This window comes from Phasianus colchicus, chromosome 3, assembly GCF_987193195.1.
Source record: "Phasianus colchicus chromosome 3, bPhaCol1.hap1.1, whole genome shotgun sequence".
Taxonomy (NCBI): Eukaryota; Metazoa; Chordata; class Aves; order Galliformes; family Phasianidae; genus Phasianus; species Phasianus colchicus.
Genome location: NC_143438.1, coordinates 39949640 through 39965773, shown reverse-complemented (window position 1 = coordinate 39965773; position 16134 = coordinate 39949640).

The following is a 16134-nucleotide window of genomic DNA, read 5'->3' as shown; positions in this document are numbered from 1 at the left end:
GTAGAGTCATAGCTCCCTTAGTCTCAGGAATTAATGTGTGAGATGCTTCAGTCTTCTGTTGGCCCTTCATCAGACTCTCTGCAGTGTACCCATCTCTCTTTTGTACTGGGGACCTCAGACCTGGACACATACTCAATATTTCATCATCACCTCCTCAAGCTGCTGGCAATACTTTGCCGAATGCAGACCAGGAGCCTCATGTTCAGCTTGATGTCCACCAGGATCCATCATTTTCTGCAAAGCTGGATAGCCCACAGCATGTACTAGTGCCTGGGGTTATTTCTTCTCAAGCGGAGGACTTTTCACATCTTGTTGAACTTCATGAGTTTTTTGTCAGCCCATTCCTCCAGCCTGTCCAGGTCCATCTGAGTAGACTGCTTTGTTCATAATGCAAGGCAGTTTCACAAAGCTGAGTATCTTAAACATGCAGTAAAGATACATAACACATTGTCGATTGACTAGAGGGCTGATGTTTATTTTTGAGAGATTGAACTTGACATGATAATTGGGAAAAAATGAATTGATGACAGGTGGTGTACAAGTGGTGCATGTTGTTGCATGTATATGCTCTTGATTATTTTTTTTTTTCTATGTAACTGCAGATGCAGAAATGAATGGCTTTGTAATCTTCATGATTACTTCTTTTATACTGCTTAAGAAAATACATTTTATCTGTAGCCAACAAAAATTTGGAAAGTGCAATCATATGCAAATGATTTCCAGAAGGATATATGTCACTGCCCTCTCAGTTTGCATCTAATGTATTTTCCACCCTGGTCACCGTCACTATGGTATTATCTCAGAGTAAACTTATATTAATATCTTCCATCTGCTGTATCAAGCTGTACTAAATTCTTAATGACAACTCTGGGCAGCCCATCATTTTGCAAGTCAGTATTTACATCTGCGGAGGAATGAAAAAAAGGGGTTTGCTAAGTCTGATTATAAGCATAGTATGCTTGCTGCAGCTAGTTTTTTCTACAAGAAGCTGAACTCATTTGGATCTTTCCAAGAGCAATTATGAAAAAGACATCACTGACTGTAAAATTTATTTTAGCTGTGCACAAAGAGCTTTCATCAGGGATATAGAGGTGCTTACATTTCCTCAAGTAGTTTGTTGGGAAATTTATGAGAATCTATAACAATGGAATAGGTTTGTCCCTCATTTGTTCTGCAAAGAAAAGGAATTGAAGAAGCAGTCATTTCCCGAAGGAGACTAAGTAAAAATGTTTCTCTGGGGAAGAAACATGCACCATTGACATGTATAGGCGTGTTCAATAGAAACTTTTCTCACCTCTTCAAATATCTTCAATCAATATTGCATCTGAAAAACAAATGTTTTCCTACATTATCTTGAGTGTTTGAATTAGTAGCTAAACAAAAATTCATAGTTGTCAGCAATGCGCAGATGACATGTATACTCTCCATTGCTAATATATTTTCTGCAACGTATTTGCTGGCATTTCATTCAGATTTTCTTAACTGAAGGCCTAATTAAATTTAACAGAAATATATATATATATAGTCCTAGACTTGGAACAGCAGCTTCAGCTTTGTTGCCCCTGTTTTTGACTAGAAATAAAGTTGTGTGTAACCAAAACAATGATCCAGGAGCATGCTGTATCTGCTGATACAATGTGCTTTATTCTGACATGGGTCAAACTGTTATTCAACATGATCAGCACAGACCAGATGTTCATTGTATCTTAAGAGTAAAGTGACTTTCTCCTAAGAAAAATGAAAATCAAATCAAAACAAAACAAAAACAAAACCCACAGACTTTTTCTGGATATAGAAAATGAAATAAAGTGGTGGGTGGATTAAAAAATTACCACTGAAATTGTGAGAAAATCTACATAGAAAGAAGAATATTAGTCTCACATTATTGACAGTACTAATTCCCTCTGTATCTCCCATTAATGCCTCCACTTTCTCCTATCTCCTAGTTCCCATTAGCCTACAGATTCCCATAACTTCTTCTAAAACTGGTTTGACTTTTTCATCTTCGCTGGCATTATTTAACATGGACATTTATCCTCTATGTATATTCTTATTGATCTGAAGTCAAAATGTGTGGGAGTTTCATCACTGGGGAAATTAGTCATTGAATCTCATTTACATTGTCCCTTGATGCTTCCTTACTGTGCTCTATATAAGATGTACTTTAAAGAACTGCCTACTCCTCTATCCTCACACACTTGGTTTCTATAATTCCAGTAATTTCTTTTCAATCTGATATATTAGTTAGATTTCATTATAAGCTCTGATTTTGTGCCAAAAGCCATATTTTAGCACTTTCATTACAAGATGCACTGTAACTTTAAAATTTTGTTTCAGTTAAATGTCTTAGCAACTGATAAGCTTGGGGGAAAAAAAAAAAAGAAAAAGAAAAAAAGAAAAAATGAGTTTTTTAAGGAGTTTTCAGGCTTCTCTCTCTCTTTTTTTTTTTTAATCATTTCTGTGAATCATTCAGTGCAGGATGCAGTCTACTATCTCTGCATTCTTTTTTCAAAGTTGTCTATTAAAAAAAAAAAAATCCTTTCTTTACTTTCTTGAGTTCTGTGCTCTTATGTTCTTCAACTTGCTCTAGAGATCACCATATCAAAGACTGTGTGTGACAGTCTTGATTTCACCTTTGATAATATTCTTTCTGCACTTCTGAGCTTAAGTGTTGCAATTTGTGATTCTTCATGAATTTTCCTTCACATATGCCAAAGAGCAGCAGTCATAGGAAGAAACATCAGGTCATATGGGATGCAAAATATGATTCTATGAATTCCAGGAGTTTCTGTGAAGGGAACGCCTAATAAGAACTGTGATACCCCAGTCTGCTGACTGCTATATTTAAAATGAAACTCACAACTTCAAGAAGATGGCAAAATAGAAGCAAAGAGAATGAAAACACTGGAAATTGAATGATCTAGAAAAGGGCAAAAGAAGGAATTCCTCATCTGAGAAAATTACCTGAGTATATTAACCATCTTCTCAGCCTGCCTGTATTAATTCCAGAGTCAGCTTAAAAGTGTCCTCTCCTGTTCTGGAGACCTACTGTCACTCCTAGCTTTCTTACCATTCTCTGTTCACTATTGATACCAACTGTGGCTGATATCTAAAGTCCAAAAATCAAAAAACACCCCTGTAAATTGCTTATCTATGCAGTCCACATGGGACCTATGGGAGTTACGTCCATGCATTGTAAATACAGTCTGGGCAAAAGCATTTCTGTGTGTTTATCACTTCCTTCATCTGACAACCAGATTTCTGAAATTAGTATTCAAAATCAGTAGGATGATAGCAGACTTCTGAAGATTTTCTGTAAACATCATTGATGCTGTTTAAGTAAAAACTTTTACTTTGTGCCTTTTATGGCCAGGAACAACATTTATTGCATGATCTTAAAGCTTGCGACAAAATCTCAACAAGATCTCTGCCTTTTGTTAGATTCTTGAATTTTACTCTTCCAGGTACATAATACCCGAACTGTGTACCTGTTGGAAATGTTTGGTTTGCAGCATTACAAATGCAGATGTGGAGCTCATTTATAAGATTCTTAATTTATTATTTCTTATATGTAAGTTGCTCCAAAAGTAATACTTGCTATTTATTTTCACGGAAACTACAACAGATACAAAGTGCATAACAGCACAGTTTGATAGAGCAAAATTGTCAGCTACAAAACACTTTTTGTTTTCAGTTGAATCACCACTATTAGCTATGCATTTTCACCAGCTGTGTACAGGAGCCTGCATACCACACTCCTAAAAATTTGTACCAGCAGAGGTACCTACTGTTGCTGTAATCATTGCTAAGAAGCATCACTCACTGTGTTCAAATCCAGACTCTGGTCTCCATAAATGTTTGGTAAGAGTCAGTGAATGTCAGTGAATGCTATTTTTTCCATGTGTAGGAATTTGTGACACACCTTTGCTTCATACACACTTCCATGTCAGAAACCATTGTGTCAGACTGCCTGTCTGCTGCCATCTGTCACACAGCAACAAAATTTAATGGAATGTTGGTGAGAAGGTTCATCTTCTACTGCCATACTGCTAACATCTGCCTCTGACATTGCAAGGTCACATCATAAAATAGGAGGCACTACTTTCAGAAGAGCTCTCATGAAATAACATAAATTAAGACAAAATGAACAGATCAGACCAATCAGTGGAGAACAGGTTCATTCACTGTGGTTGTACCTGGGCAGGCCAGGATGCACAGATCAGAGGAAGCAACTCTCCCTGAGTAACATCTCAGGTCGTTGCTCAGAGATACAATGTTGTTAGAGCAGCCTCCCCCATCAAGGCACTCCTATTTTCTTCTGCTGTGCAAATTTAGATCCCATCAAAGGGAACACACCAGGGAGAGAAGGAGAGCACAACACAGAGAATTCAGATGAATAAGATGCTTACCCTTTACAACACTGAACAGGTCCTCCCTCAACACATCAGCTTTTAGCATTTGTCATGTTCCAAAACCTTCTGACGGAAGATGTAGCCCAGAGATTTTTAGTGACCTTTTCAGTTAGTAAGCTTCTTTGTGCCTTTGAAGTAAAAAGCCACCTTAAATTGAATGTTGGCTTTTTTTTTTTTTTTTTTTTTTTTTTTCCCAAAATGAAAAGATGGGATTAAACTCTGGTATACTGTGTCTGCATCCACCTTATGGAAAAAGCTGGCTAGGTAGTGCCTGACATACATAGCTGGATTACTTTATTTGAGAGCCCAGTGCATTATCTATGATTTGTGACTTTGGCTGTATACTTAGCAGTTACCACATATATTCTCCTCTTTATAAACAAATTGTAGTTATATAATTTAAAATCAATATATCTCTGTGGTAACATCCTAAATGTTATTAAAATATCAACTGTTTTAGTTTATATCACTACACTTCTTTACTATGTTCTGACAATTTGGTGTGTTTCTTAGGGCATTTCATAAAGGCAACTTGTTCTAAAGAGAGCTCTTTCTGTAGTTTATTGCTCATATAATATTGAACATCTCAAGATGGTCTACAGTTCTAGAAAATAATAATTCTAGAGAATTGTTAAATTGTCATAGATATTACCCTTTCCTTCTAGTACTAATGCTGTATGATATTCCCATTTTAGCCAACATTATGACATTCTTCTTTTCATTCTGATGTAACTGTAATTAAAATTACAGGTCTATGCCAAAACAGAAAACAATTCCTTTTAAAACATTGTGGAGCAATTATTTTTGTATTTAGTCTCACATTAATTTATGGACTAAAAAACACTTTGGGTCATGTTTATAGTACTGAAAACAATTCTGGATGTTATTACTCTTAGTTAATGATAATAGTATCTTTAGATAATATGACAGTCACTTGCCTAAGAAAGTAAGTTTCCCAGACTCAAATAATCCACAGAGTCATATTCACAGGTCTGGCCATTAATTAACCATTGCATTTACTTGGTGGTCTCTGAGTTGTAGTGGAAAAGAGAAGCTAGTGCTTATTGCCTACCATTTAATACTTTTCTCCAATGGTTATAATTATAACTAAAAGTGGCACCAAACGAAATAAGATTGTTTCCATTCCATCTTTTTAAGAATCTACCACATTTCTCAAAATTATGGTTCTAATCACACACATGAGAAGCAGCCTGCTGCTAACACACAGGTTCTGCACTCTGTAAACATTAAACATTCACACAATTGCATCAGGCAGAAAGGATGAGGGGAAAAATCACTGAGGTGAGTATTCTAATATAAATTGTAGCCTGTTTTGAGTAGGGAACAACTTCTAAGGGAAAAGATAGAAGAACTCTCATAGCAGTGATTTGACTTGAGAAGCGGTTGGAATTGTATATTTTATGTTCCCAACTTTTCTAGCTTTTGAACAAATCTTGAAAATACAATAGTCATGTGTTGAAATATTTGACTCTGGAGTTAGATGTTCTTGATCTCATGTTCAGGTGGAAAAAAATTAAAAAATTAAAAAAAACAACACTAGATCAATTTACAGATCAATGTATTAGAAACAAAACTTACATTTAAGATTATCATAGAAGCACACATACTATTCCTTGACTGTTTAACTGTCAGAAGCTCAGAAATCTTTCCAAATATTGAGCCTCTTACACTGTTCACATTACTGCACAAGAGCATTCAGACAATTGCAGATCTTGCAGATGTCATGATGTCACATCTGTGGGCAATGAGAAGCCATGTGACTTTCTGCTGCCTCCACAAATAGCAACTGAGAAATATCACTGAGAATTACTGTGTCTTTATAAAAGCATGCAGTAACAAATGTAACAACAGCAATAGTTAGAGGACAACAAATTGTATCACAGGATACCCAGTTTCCAGGATCCTGTCTGAAAGTCTAGGACATTCTTGGGGAAAAAAAAAAAAAAGATATCAGATCTGTTTAAATGACAATCCATACCGTAAATCAAGTTTTAATCTGAAATTCATGCATATACAGCTTTGAAATTGTATTCAAGTTAAAAATAAAAAATATTTTGATAGTTTTGAGGAACTTGATGAGAGAAATTCGTAATCTATGAGAGCTGCTCTGAGAGTAAAGCCTCCTATTTTATTATGTCGGCTCACAATATCAGAGGCAGATCTTAGCAGTATAGGCAGTAGAAGATGAACCTTCTCACCAATACTCCATTAAATTTTGTTGCTGTGTGACAGATGGCAGCAGACAGGCAGTCTGACAGTGGCATCTCACGTGGAAGTGTGTATGAAGCAAAGGTGTGTCATGAGTTCCTCCACATGGAAAAAATGACACCCACTGATATTCATTGATGCTTACTGAACATTTATGGTGACCAAGCGGTGGATATGAGCACAGTGGGGTGGCGGGTAATGTGTTTCAGTAGTGGTGACAGTGGCAGTATCTCACCTCCAGTGGTGCAGATTTTTGTAAGTGTGGCATGCAGGCTCTTGTTCATCATTGGCAAAAATGCATAACTACTAATGTTGACTGTATTGAAAAATAGCGTTCTGTAGCTGAGAACATTGCTCTATCGAACACTGCTGCTGTGCTCTTTGTATCTGTTATAGTTACCATGGAAATAATGAGGAGGCATTACTTTCGGAGCACCCTCTGTATATGTTATTCAGTTGTGGCAGAAAAACTTTTCTACGTGCCCTTTGTGCAATCTACCTGGTTTTTAAATATATACATAAATTCTTGAGGAAATACATAACATTAAATAAAAAAATAAATTCTCATCTATTTTACTGGAATCTCAATCAAAATAAAGTCAGTCATCAACTGTTAGCAAGTCTGTGCTAAAACTCTTTCAGTTATTTGAACCTGTGATTTGGAGCTGTCAGGTATCATAATATAAGACTAGTGTCAAATATCTAAACCGCAGCTGGAGAAATGTGCCTCCAATGGAATCCTACTCACTCTGTTCTCTTCAGTTGCAGTAAAAATATAAGTGCTCAAGTTTTGGTAGAATGTTCTTGACAGGCAGAAATAATGCAATTCTTGTTTATCACCTTCCCAGGTAGATTTCACATGGTTCTCACAGCACATATACATAGTCCACACTTTAAACTGTAAAGGGCAACACATTTCCCCAGTGTAACAAATTAAACAATAATCAAAACCAAAACAACTTTGAACAGATGTTGCCAGTCCTCCATTGATTATAGTCTTTTGTGCTCCAGAAAGCAGAACTGCCAGCCCCAATGGTTCAGAAGGAGCTCTGCCCAACTTGCTTTCCTGGAATTATCTGAATTTCTGCTTTCCCCTAATGGGAGAAATAATGTATGCCCTAGTCCATAACCAGATTCTCATAGTTTGCCTATTTTCTCACTCAGCCTTTTATCGTTGTCTGAATTGCTAAAAATTTTAGGCTTGTTAGTTCTTTAGGCTGTCAGTTGGCTTGTTTTGAATGACAGTTCTTACAGGTTGTTGTTTTTTTTTTTTTTTTTATCTCACAAGCACATTTTTGAAAGCATCTTAGCAAAGTCACCTGTAATCTTTGTGAGAGTTGTAGTGCATGCAAGAAACCAATTTTCCATCCAAAACTGTTATGTCCTTAAAAACAGGCATTTTTCCAAATATCTTGAGAACATTTTTCAGAAGTCTATTTGAAAATGTAACCATATGTATGCCTTCATCTAGTCTTATTTTCTTAGCAGAGACAAATAAGTTTTCAATAACTATAACCCTGCTAAATCAGGGTAGCTGCTAAGCAATGAGGAAGATGGCTCATGTTCTGACTCCAGAGTTGTTTGCAGATCTTACTGTTAGTATTTACTGACATACAGATGAGAATGGCCAGAGTCCATTTTCAGGTAGATGAAAGCAACAAGTTCATCTTCTGACATGTATTGCCTTGGAGAAACGCCTAGCTTGGCTGCCAACTTGTCATTTCACAGTTTTGTTTTGGTGTTTTTTTTTTCTTGTGTTTTGTTTGGTTTTTTTTTTGGCATAATTTCATTTGGTGAACAAACTAAATATAAAATGCAGATACTTCAGTTATGTACAGTGATGTGTTAAAATACTGATGCTTTGGTGTTAGCACTTCTTAAAAAGGCAAAATAAAACAAACATCTATGTTTCTGCTGCACTTTGATTTTATATATATTATTTGCTCTAAAAGTAATGTCTTCTATTTTTTTTCCATGGAAACTACAACATATTCAAAGAGCATAAACAGCAATATTTGATAGAGGAAATTCTCATCTATAGAACATGATTTTTCTACATAGTCAACACCATTAGCTATGCATTTTTGTCAGCAATGGACAGGAGCCTGCATGCCACACTTGTAAAAGTCTGAATCAGGGAGGTGAAAAACTGTTGTTGTCGGCACTGCAAAAAAGCATCACCCACTGCCTCATTGTGCTCACATCCAGAGTTTGGTCTCCATAAATGTTCAGAACGAGCCAATGAATATCAGTGGGTGTCATTTTTTCCGCATGTAGAAATTCAGTGACACACCTTTGCTTCATGCACACTTCCATGTGAGATGCCATTGTATCAGACTGCCCCTCTGCTGCCATCTGCCATGCAGTAGCAAAACTTAATGGAATATTGTGTTATACTGTTATACCACTAAGATCTGCCTCCAATTTCATGAACAAATGTAATAGGAGGCATTACTTTTGGAGCAGCCTTTATGTGTGTATGGTAAGAAGGAAGATTTTCACAAAGAATCCCTTCTCTCTCTGATTTCCACCTAATTTGCTCTAATTTTGCCAGTGCCACATGGCACACATTGCCTTAGATTTAATGCACTTTTAAGAGGTGTTAATAATCTGAAACATTAAAATGTGATAAGCATTCTGGCATTATCAGTGAGTGGCTCTTGGTTGTTTTTCAAAGTATAAATGAGAAAAAAAAAAAAAATGAAATGCCTGGCAATGCCTTTTTCTGGCTTCATATAGGAAACCTTATTAATAGCATCCTAAAGACACCAGATATATGACACATGCTGGGCTAAAAAAAAAATTGTATTCAGTTCTGAAATCCTTACCATTTTGGTTCCCCTATTTATCCTAATCTACCTACTAGAAAATTTTATGCAAGTTATGTATATTTGGATTTAACAGTGAAAATTAAAAGGTTTTTCTCATAGAAAGGCAGCTTATAATTAGTATCTACACATTCCAGAGCTATATCTAGTGAAAAAAAAAATAGAATTTTCAAAATAAATGATATCATGGTGATCATTAGTATTGCTACCTGTTTTGTTGGACAGTATTTTTATTCTTCAATCTACAGGATGAAAATCTGTGTTTCTTCATGTAATGATATTTTTTAATGTTTTACTCTTTTTTTTTTTTTTTTTTTTTTTTTTTTTTTTTTTTTTTTTTCCCAGTTTAAATTCTATGTGTTTAATGTAGGCCATAGCAAAGACTATAGCAAAGGGCCAGCTAGCCACATGTATCTTCCAGTTCTCACTTGTCAGGGGTAGAGGAAGGAGTGACCCAGTATCTATCTACTGCTCTTTTCACTGACTAAAGGAAGATGATATGTACTTAAATCTAAGAAGAAATTTATTATAGTGGTATTCTTTGAGATTGTCTCTTGGTCTGCACTAAGCAAATGTTCCTATCTGATACTGAAGAAACCTGGGTTAGACAGCTAAATCAGAGGTCCAGGCAGCCTAAAGCAGTTCAGCAGCTCACTGAATAAGAAGGCTCTATCTGAAGAATATGAAGACTGTTTCCAGTGCCAGCTCATCTCTCTTTACAATTTAATTAGCTCTGCAATTAGAAAATAACTAATTTGATTAAGAATCCATTAGAGCTGTGTGGCCCTTTCAGAAAGAGGCATGTGGATTCTCTGCTGCTAATACTAGATAATCATTTGTCCAATGTGAAGCACATATCACTTTGTTAGGTCTAAATTTTTTCATCTTCTCAAGTCAGAGAATGTTAGTGATTCACAGCTTAGTAAAAATATAACTGAGGGTTCATACCGCCTCGCTATGTATGGATTAAACATTTAGCTGGTGATGTTTCAAAATCAGACGTTTGGTCTCAGACTGTGCCTCCCCAGATTCCTCGTTTAGCTCCAAACCACCCATTTAACAGTCAGAAAGCTGTATCATTGCACAGACATCTCTCAACACAATGACAAGCTGTTGGATAACATTTCTCTGTAAGTATGTGCATAGGAATGAGGATAAAGAATAGCATAGTCTTCTGTTTCCTTATTTTACCCTTTTTAGAATTTGATGTGTTTCGTCAGGACTCGTCAGAAATGATGACAGAAACCTCATTAGCAGCCAGCAGTAGCTGTGATGCTGCTCAAGTAATGATGCTGTGCATGCACAGATGTCCACAGATCAGGATAGATACAAAGAATGTATCAGCATCTCTCCGTAAGCAGCCACTGCATCTGCCTTCCCAGCACAATAGAGAGCATTCCTGGGAACTGTTATTGATGTGCAGCTCAACTTCCTACTGCTCACCTGAAGTCACAACTACAATCTAGCCCCAACTTACTGCCTAATGTGTTGTACACTCTAAAATGCCATAATCCTGCTCTGCTTCACCTGCAACATATTGCTGTCTGAAGACCAACTGCAGGTTCACTACTTTCAGTCTGTAGACACCCTTTGCTTGACTTACTGTATATAATGCTAGACAACTTACGAAAATGGAGTTAGTTTATTTTATTTCTCTAATTTTGGTTTAATTATTTTGGTTTAGTTTCATTTAGTTTGTGATTTCTGTTTTTAAAGGAAATGTTCTAAACATAGAAGAGATATAGGCCATTGCTCTGGGCAACTTGAGCCATTGTGCAAGAGACCAGTAATGGCGACCATTTCTTTTCTTTGTCCTAATGACAGAAATACACCAGAAGCACAGCCTTGGAAAGTGGGAAACACTCTGAAATATACAATAGACAGAAGAATGATTGAGCAGTGACTCCAGGAGATAGCCAGAAGCAGAGGAATCTTCAACTACTTCTACTTGGCCACTATGTGAGGGCCACTTTCAACAGTGTTTCTCATTGAGAAGGAAATCATCCCTGAAATACATTTTTCAGATCTCATATATTAAGCCAGTGATCATAATGAATTTATGCCACAACCTTTCAAAATAACATTTCCAAATACTTCATTTATGCTTTGGATCTTGCTAGTATCCTCTTTCCACACTTAGCCATCGCTGCCACAAGTGAAAGTAATGTCTGGGACACCTGGTAAGGGTCGGAATACAATTTATTTATATACTGTAGATCAGAAGGAAAACTGATTTCCTGCATGTCCCCTTGAGGAACATTAAGGTAGAATTTAATGGAGTAAATGACTTCGCTGGTGTAGGAACTGTCTGAAGACACATAACTAAAGAAAACAATGCAGGACCTCTTATCACTATCAAAAGAGAGGACAGAATCTTCAGCTCTTCAAAGGCTGTAGATTGTTTACTAATTATCTTTTTAATCATGGAATGATGGTTTAGGACTCAGAGCTATTAGTAGCTAAGAAAACTAGATACCCCATTCTTATTAACACTAAGGGAAACAGGATATTCTGTGTTGTTAGGCAGTTTTGCAACAACCATATCTAGGAATTGCAAATTAAAGAGAAAAGGAGCATGGAAAGTTCTCCAGATTTGCACCACAGGAAAGATATTCTGTACAGTATTTATTTAGCCTACATTAGTTGTTTCAAATTATTTCTTACTTTTGCCTTGTGTCATTATTTTGAACTCTTTTTTTTTTAGTTAAAGAATAATAGACTAAAGGTTAATCTTGTTTTTCTATAATCCATTTTGCATGTTTACATTTTTATTCCTGGCAGACAATAAACTCATTATTCCCATCTTAGATTCTAGCACCCCTTATACATTTATGAATGGGTAGCATGTTTTTTTGTCTCAAACTTTCTTTCCTAATGCAATTTTTATGTACATACATTTTTACTAATTACTTAATACCTCTATTTTTGCAAGCTTTTCCTTCTCTGAAAAAACTCCATTTTCATCAGTGTGATTCAGAAACAGTAGTACATAAAACTTAAAGACTCCTGACACCACTACACAAAGGCTGAAATCTTGGCCTGAGTGATTTTGGCTGTCTTAATTAATAGTTGAGTCAAGGGGTAATTTTCAGTGGTGGTCATATCATCAGCCTAAGATGTATTTTTTTATTATTTTTTCAGTTCTTTACACTTAAGAGTTCTCTCTTTACCATTTTTGCTGTCCATTTAGAAAAAAAGGAAATGTCAGACTGTAATATTAAATCACTATGATTTGTTACAGAGTGTTGAGCAAACTCAACACTAGCAAGTTTAAGAAGTCTCAATGCTACACTGTTCCCAGATATTTCTGTTCTGTATTTTATTCAGATAAAGTGAGAGACAATTTAAACAATGTTTTACAACTAATTTTTGTAATATATTCCAGGTCTGAGGTATTATATGATAAAAGTTATTGTTGAAATTGTTTGACAATTACCAGCTCCAAAAAATGAAGCTTAATGTGGTTACCTGAGATAACCCTAACTATTTAAGTTTTGCTTTTAAGACAAAATGAAAAATTACATTAAAATATACAGTCACACTTAAAATTCCTTCTGAGAAAATGAACAGTAATTCACTACTGATGAAATTCCTCTGACTTCATAAGCTGTTCAAGTGTGACTACTCTGTGAAAGAATGCCAATAGAAATCCAAGAAGATTCTGTTACTTAAATATTTCATCAGAAGTTATTTGTTATTGATGTGACAGTTTTCATAGTTAGCACAGCAAGCTACTTCATCCAGAAGCAATAAAATGTCTTTTTCTGGCAGAGACTCTCTTCTCATACGTGAAGGATATTTCAATAAAACATACAGATGTGAAGGCACAGACATAGGCATCCAATCATGGGCATTTTTTAGCAGTAAACATCCACTTATCCTCCACACTCAACTCTGGCTTTTTATTAAACCATTTTTCTCTATTTTTTTTGCATTTTAAGATAACTATTTTCATGGTTCCCCTTGGATTAATTCATTGAGAAGAGTCAAATGCAGCTGCAGACAGACAGGAGTTTGATGGGAAGGAAGTGTGCAAGGATGCCACAGAGCCAGGCACAATGAGGCGATCACACTCTTGCACATAGTCCTGTGAATTAAGGAAGCCAAAGGCTCTGTTTATACTTGACAATTCAGGAAGCATTTGCATCTCCTAAGTTTTCATCAGCATTACACAATTATCTTGGTATTTGAGTGAGTATCAAAACTTCCTCTTTAGATGAAGTACCCCATACTGGGCAAAAATGTAAATAGAGTATCTGGTCTAGATAGGATGCTCATCCAGATGTAGATCAGGTGTGATGAATCCTTTTTTTTTTTTTCTTCCATTACACAAATAGTGTTTTTCTCTCTGCGTTACTCTTTGTTTAATCTGAGATCTTAACATTGCAGAATTTTGACTTTCAAAGATTCTAAATAGTTTTGAAGTTTCAGGCTCCACTTGAAAATTAGAGGTTTCTAAAGAAGACACTCGTTCTTTTGATAGCAGATGAGTCAGAGAACGACGCAGAACGACGCAGGCACAGGCTTCTTGCCTGTAAACTTATATTAATAGAACTTCCTTGTTTGAGAAAATTGTTTGTAACTTCAAAAAGAGATACTGGCCCAGTTACAGTAAACACTCCTAAGTGCCCGGATATTACTAGTTTTGTAAAGAAAAGGTATTGAGATCAGATATAATTCAGCTTAGCAGTGCAGTAGAAGAGTTGCAATGAACAATTCAGCATTTCATGATGCTGAAGTGCACTTTAGTGCTGCTTTCTGGAAAAAAAAAAAAAAAAAAAAAAAAGGAAATAATTATTGCGAAAATGTGGAAAGATGTGATAAGGTGCTTTGGATGGCCAGAAAATCGATCTCCATGGACTTTTAGTTTGGCTAGAATTATGGGATAATAAAACCAAAAACTGAATACCCTATTAAGGAATTATGGGCAATCTAGTCATATCTAAAACAGAGAGAAAATATCTGCACTTATATTACTAATATATTTGCATTCAAAGGAGCAGGTCAAGTTTTAAAAGGTGCTCAGATTCTTGGCTGGGATAGAGGTGACTAAAGGAAAAAAAATTACAGATTTGTATTTTATCAAACACTGAGGTAGCTCTATAATTTCATGGAGGGCTTTATTCCCATGCATCAGTAAAATCAATGGGACTGAGGCACATAACACTGGACCGCTAGCCTGGTATGGACATTAAATTTAAGAAACAGGAAAAAGAGGTAAGTATAGAATCAAGCACACTCAGAATATCCACTTTCTTATATTGTTAGTCAAATGTTATTAAAAAGTCAAACAGACCACTACTAATGCTTCCTTTGTCATTAAAACAAACAAACGAACAAACAAACAAAACAGTCTTTTTTTTTCCAATCAAACTTTTCAAGCCAAGAAAAAGGGAGATAAAAACAGTGTTATGAAGGAAATTGGTTATTTGACTTTCAACAATGACGTATTATCTGTCCTCAACTGTGTATTATATATTACATGTATGTAAAGACAATGGAACATACAGACAAGAAGAACTAGGAATGCAGAGGAAGTTACCTTTTATCATTTTCTTATGGATCTTATGTTATGCCAAAGTTCTTAATTTCCCACATAATCATATCAGTATACAAGATTATAATCGTGAAATTTTGGATTTTTTAAAATAATGTTAACAGCATAGAATAGATAATTTTTTACATGGAAATACCCACAATTGAAAGCCAGGGGACAGATGCTACAAACTACTTTGGCTCAAAATTCACTGATTTCTGTATAATGCAAATGTATTTTGTAAACATCTAAGTCACACACACACACAGAAATGTAAATTACAAACAAAACAAATTTATTAGACCAAACAGCCTATCTCTTTGCCATTACTGGATTGTTCTTCACCCTGTCAGTACAGTCCACCTCATTATCATTAAAAAAAGGAGAGATTAAGGTATACTGAATCCTTGGTACTACAGATTTGTTACTTTAATGGGTTTAACTTTCATGCCTAAAAAGTTGTTTTAGGTCAGTTCTAAAGTGACTAGTGCCCTCCTCCCTGCTTTCTCCAAATTAACACATCTCACAAGGGCATCTTCAGGGTGTAGCACATACACTTTCTAAGGGTTCTGCCACTTGACAGCAAACGCCTGCACCAAAAATACCCTGCAGGATATGCTACACTGAAATCAATCATTGCTGTTAATTCAGACATTATTAATGCTGTTAAAATATGCCCTGTATGAAAATTATATATTTACTTATTGAAATCAACCTGCTTTACAATATAAAACTTTTTTTTTTTTTTTCCCCTCACATTTTTAACTTTTTCAAAACCTCTGATAAACAGTATTCACATATTTTCTTTCTTTTACTCTGCTGGCATCTCTGCAGTTGCTTGGTTATGCGATTTTCATTCCTCTGTAAAGGCTTGATTCACTTATTTTTAGATTTTTGTTGTTAATGCCAACAGATATGGACAGTGGGCAAAAATTTATGCTAACTTCTTGCTCCTTTCTTTGCATCTTTGTCCAATGATTATTTGCATACATTGTGATATAACTTGGGTTACAACAATGACTGTCCTGAATAGCGCATTGCAGGAAATTTGCATGAATAACAATGAGAAGCAATGAAGGCTCACAAATGGCTTTGTTTGTTAATTTGTAATGTAGAGGTCAGATACAAT